Source organism: Macaca thibetana, chromosome 12, assembly GCF_024542745.1.
Source record: "Macaca thibetana thibetana isolate TM-01 chromosome 12, ASM2454274v1, whole genome shotgun sequence".
In the NCBI taxonomy this organism is placed as follows: domain Eukaryota; kingdom Metazoa; phylum Chordata; class Mammalia; order Primates; family Cercopithecidae; genus Macaca; species Macaca thibetana.
Genome location: NC_065589.1, coordinates 89,183,506 through 89,189,505, shown reverse-complemented (window position 1 = coordinate 89,189,505; position 6,000 = coordinate 89,183,506).

Genomic DNA, 6,000 nt, shown 5'->3' with positions numbered 1-6,000 from the left:
TGAATAATCTGACTGTATCACAATTGACTTTCACTGGGAAAAAATGAAGAAGGCATAGTGGAGACTAACGAAGGACAGGGAAGATCACAGCAGACATTGCTAAAAATAAAAATTATTTCCAAAAGAAATGCTATTCATAGGGAATTACACATGTTATGGGTAATGATCTGTGAAGGCATAAAATAAAATTTCATTATTTTAGTATGAGAGTCTTGATAGGTCAATTTTGCTATAATCAAAACAAGTTCAAAAATAAATGGAGTTATTATGGGATTTAAGTTGTTCAGAGAATTAGGTATGTAGTTGTAAAAGATCTTTATTTTGACTCTAGTGCTAATCCTGGGAGTGTGACTAACATAAAATAAAAGTTAGTAGTTTTAGTTACAAAATGGCAGAGTTGATTGTTTGCTAACAGATTTCAATATGAATAAATAAATATTATTAATGATATTGTTTTGTAGTACTTCATTTCAACCAAGGTCAAAATGAAATAATTAAATTAAAGCTGCAGCAGGAGATTTTAGATCAGGTAGAAGGAGCACTTCTGCTACAAGGGCCATTTTGTGATGTATTCTGGGTACCTAGTTATGTTTTTCTTTAGAAAAGGGATAGTCAAACTTTTTCTGTAAAGTGTCAGTAAATATTTTAGGCTCTAAAGCTGGTCAGTCTCTGTCACAGCTATGCAATTCTGACTTTTTAATGCAAAAGCAGCCACAGGTAATACTAAACAAATAGGCATGGATGTGTCCCAACAAGGCTTTATATAGTAGTCCCCTTTTATCCTCTGTCTTGCTTTCCATGGCTTCAATTGCCCGTGGTCAAGCTTGGTCTGAAAATATTAAAAGGGAAATTCCAGAAATAAACAATTCATGAGTTTTAAGTTACCCACCATTCTGAGTAGCCTGATGAAATCTTACATTGTCCCTCTCCATCTTGTTCAGGATGTGAATTATTTCTCCAGCATCTCCATGCTGACTATGCTTGCTGCCCCCTTGTCATTTAGTAGCTCTTTTGGTTATCAGATCACCTATCCTGGTATTGCAGTGTTTGACTTCACGTAATTCTTATTTTACTTAATAATGTCGCCAAAGTGCAAGCATAGTGATGGTGACAATTCTGATACGACAAGTAGAAGTTATAATGTACTTTTTAAAAATCAGAAACATGAAAGTTCTAGACTTAATAAGAACAAAAATTGTATGCTGAGGTTGCTAAGATCTATAGTAAGAACAAATCTTCTATCTGTGAAATTGTGAAGAAATCTTACAGTATAATGTTTTGTTCTATTTTATTATTAGTAATTGTTGATACATCTCTTAGTGTATCAAATTTAACTGAAACATTATCACAAGCATGTATGTATTGGGAAAAACATGATGTACATACGGTTCAGTACTACCAATGTTCTTAGGCATCCACTAGGCATCTTGAAATGAATTTTTCATAGATAAGGGAAAACTACTTTATATGAAACAAGCAGCAGGCCAGATTTGGGTCATAGATTTGAATATTGCCAACCCCTGTTTTAGAAGACTGGAAACAGAAATTGTAAAATCAACTCTCCAGGTAGAACCATTTGGGGAGATTTATATTTTGGCAGGTCTCAAAATATGGTGGTAGCTTGGGGATTCTATGCCACTAAGCTTTCTATTCCTTTTTGATTCCTTTCTTAGTATAATATTGGACAGCCATACCTTTCAGTCTTCAGAGTTATCACTCTGAAAAGAGTGGTGTGATTTCTTAGCAATTGTTACTGATAAAAAATTAAATCTTGTTTTTTTTTGTGATTTAGGCATACTCAATTTTGTTTTTATCATATTAAATTGAAAAAGTTAATATACTGGCCTGCCTGTCCTCACCCCCTTGTAAGGAAATTTGGACCACTTGTAGCTGTTTGTAGTTAGGCAGATATATTTTCTGTTCTAAAGCCCTCTCACTCACAGGACCCAGAGAATGTGCTTAATTTAGGGAAGCCCTACCACAGGCTGGTCACCATGCTAAAATGAGACTGGAAGATATGCAAACTGGAAAGTTGCCAGAGGCCAGGCAGATAATATAAAAGACTGAAGGAGGCCAGATTAAACAGTAGTTCACTTTCTTCTGCTTAGAAGCTCTCCTCTAAAATATGCCAGGGCATAAAGACAAAGATAAAAGCCAAAGAATCTCAGCCTTATTGTAGGACAGAGTTGGGAGTGGTGGCAACCTGGACAGCACAGGCTTTGTCCAGGGGACGGTAGCTAATCAGCGCCAAGTAATTGTTAGCATGAACAAAACGCCAAGTGTTGCCAGCTCTTGTTTCTTTCAAGGGATGGCAAAAATTAGGATTTTTTGGTAAAAGTTACCAATTTATAAATATTGGGAGTTAATTCAGTTTTTTAAAACTTTAGTGGACGGGGGGCAACAGTATGTATGCTTAAAACATATCTGAAAGTTTAAAACGACTATTGAGCCACTATTTACAACTTCTATAGTACACATTGATTTTCTTTTTGGGGAACTTGAATTTGGAAGGATAATGAGGCATATAATAGGCTTATATAACAGGCATAATAAGAGGAAAGGGACTGACAAAAAACGGGGTGGAGTTGGAGCCATGGCAAGATGAAGCTCTCTGTACTTGGAACCTAGTCCCTGCCTTGTAAATATTTGCTTTTCAATGGGGATAAACATATTTTCAACTTAAATATTTGAACTACCATAAAGTATGAGTAAGCAGAGTTAAGTCAATTGGCAGAAAATCAATTCAGAGAAGAGCAGAAAAGACATGCAAAGAAAAATAGAAACTCAAGAGGAGGTAATTAAGTCTGTGAAAAAGAAGAGAAGAGAGTCTGGTCCTTGGAGTTGCCTCCTTTCATGGTACTTTTTCATTCTAGTTCTAGACTTTTTCCTCTTGTTACCTTACAACAGAACTTCTTATCCTGAGCTGACTTGGATGGATTTTTTTTTTTTTGATAATTAAAAGAACCCGAACCAAGCATATAACATTATAGCGTATATCTGGTTGCTTTAGATAGTGAATACAGGGTCATGGTGGTTAATCTTACATGTTGTGTCCCAAGAAAACTCACATGCAAGATAGATACAATTGCAAAACATAAGAATTATTTATGTCCAACAATGTAATTTCTTATTAATTCATTTAAGATTAAAATATTTGTTACCTGTCATTCAAAGCATCTGATTCAATATTTGGTACCAGTGATAGTTTGAGTAATAAAAATAATTAGAATAAAGAATGCAGTAATTTAAAAAATACAAATTTAATGAAAGGGGTTTTGGTTCTATGATGAAACGGTTTTAATGTTATAGTTTCTGGGAAACTGGAATCTTGAGGGTTTTGCTTTAAAAAAATTCCTTTAAATTGAAATTAATAAATTTAAAACTTACTTTTAAAATAATAGAAATACTTTGATAAACCCAATTTGTCTATGCTTCATAATATAAAGAGTGAATTTTATCTGTTTATCACATATATTTACATGATTATTTTAGTGCTATCACTTCATGTCATATTACAATACTTTAAATATGTATTTCAATAACAAATTTTGGATTTATGGAAAACAGCAGATTAACTCTTATATTTTGATGGGTAATGAGTTCACTTGCTCCGTATGACTTGAGTGATTTGGCCACTCTAAGATTGAATATCAGATTACTCTTCTCTAAGTAATATGTCCATTTTAGCTGTGCCATTTTGGGGGGAATAATGAACCTATCAAAAGCATTGAGTTTACCTTAATGTGCTGTATGTTATGAAGCTAACATGAATTTATCTTGTCCCCTGATCTATGGTTAAGAAAAAATAATTTTAGGAGTCTTTAATCCTAGACTGTCAATCCCAAATTGGCAAATTACCTAAATATATCTGGAAAAGATGCAATATAGCTATGTCTTTGACATCTGAATGCAATGAAGGTGAAATAACACATGGGGCAATTTATTGATGTGATAAGACAAGGAGAAAATATTTTTATTGTATATATTTAAAATGTACAACCTGATATTTTGATATACCTATATCTAGGAAACATTATGCTAAGTGGAACAAGCCAAAAACAGAAAGGCAAATACTGCATAATCTCACTTAAATACATGGAATCTAAAAATGCTGAACTCATAGAAACAGAATAGAACAATGGTTGCCAGGTTATGGGACAGGAGAGGAAATAAGAGAATTTCTGTCATACAGTACAAATTTTCTGTTATAAGATGAATATATTCTGAAGATCGTATGTGTAGCATGATGACAATAGTTAATAATGTAATGTGTACTTGAAATTTGCTAAAAGTAGATTTTAAGTATTCTAACCACAAAAAAATGTAATTGTATGAGATGATAGATGCTATTGAGGTTGATTCTACATCTTGGCTATTGAGAATAATGCTGCAATGCACATGGGAATGCAGAAATCTCTTCCAGATACTAATTTTACTTTCTTTGCATATATTCCCAGAAATAGGTTTGCTGGATCATATGGTAGCGATAATTTTAGTGTTTTAAGGAATCTCCATACTTTTTTCCATAATGGCTATACCAATTTATATAATAGTTTCAATAATGTACAAGTGTTCCCTTTTCTCCAGTCCTCACCAACACTTACTATCATTTGACTTTTTAATAATAACCATTCCAACAAGTGTGAGGTGATATCTCATCGTTTTGATTTGTAATTCTTTGATAATTAGTTGACACCTTTTCATATATCTGTTGGACATTTGTATATCTTCTTTGGATAAATCTCTATTCAGGTCCTTTGTCCATTTTTAACCATTTTGCTACTGTGTTGTATGAGTTCATTATGTATTTCGAATGTTAAACACTGTCAGATATAAGGTTTGCAAATATTTTGTTCCATTCTATAGGTGGCCTTTTCATTTTGTTGATTTTTTCCCTTTCCTCTGCAGAAACGTTTTAGTTTGATGTAGTCCCACTTGTTTATTTTTGCTTTGTTGCTTGTGCTTTTGGTGTGATATCCGAAAAAGCATTTCCTAGACCAATGTCATGTAGCTTTCTCCCTATATTTCTTCTAGGATTTTTATGGTTTCAAATCCTATATTTAAATCTTTAATTCATTTTGAGTAGTTTTTGTATGTGGTGTAAGATAAGGGTCCAATTTTATTCTTTTTTGGATATATCCAGTTTTCCCAGCCCCTTTATTTGAAGGGATAGCCCTTTCCCTGTCGTGTATTTTTGATGCCTTCAATGAAGATTAGTTGAATTTGTATGAGTTTTTATTTTATTTTGAGCTCTCAATTCTACTTTATTGGTGCAAAAGTCTGTTTTAATGCCAGTTCCATGGTGTTTGCTTTATAAAATACTTTAAAATCAGGTAGTATGATGCATCCAGTTTTGTTCTTTTTGCTCGAGATTGTTTTTGGTCTTCTGTCTATTCAGGGATCTATTCAGGAACTCCTGTGCTTCCACACAAATTTTAGGATTTTTTTTTTCTATTTCTGTGAAAAATGTCTTTGAAGTTTTGATAGAGATTGAATTGAATCTTTAGACAACTTTAGGTAATACGGACATTTTAACAATACTAATTATTCTAATCTATTAACAGAAGATATCATTCCATTTGTATCATCTTCAATTTTTTATCTTTTTTCTAAGTTTCTGTGTATAGATCTTTCATCTTTTTGGTTAAATTTATTCATAAATATTTTATTCATTTTGATGTAAATTGAATTATTTTATTATCTTTTGGATAGTTTTTTGTAGTGTATATAAATGCAACTGTTTTGTATGTTGATTTTGTGTTCTGCAACTTCACTGAATTTGTTAGTTCTAACAATTTTTTGTGCGTGTAATGTTTAGAGTTTTGTATATATAAAAATCATGCCATGAGCAGAGAGTTTTCATCTTCGTTTCAAACTTAGATGCCTTTTACATTTTTTTCTTGCTTGATTGCTCTGGCTAGAACTTCTAGTACTATATTGATTAGAAATTGTGAGAATGGACATCCATGTTTTGTTCCTGATTTTAGAGGAAAAGTATTC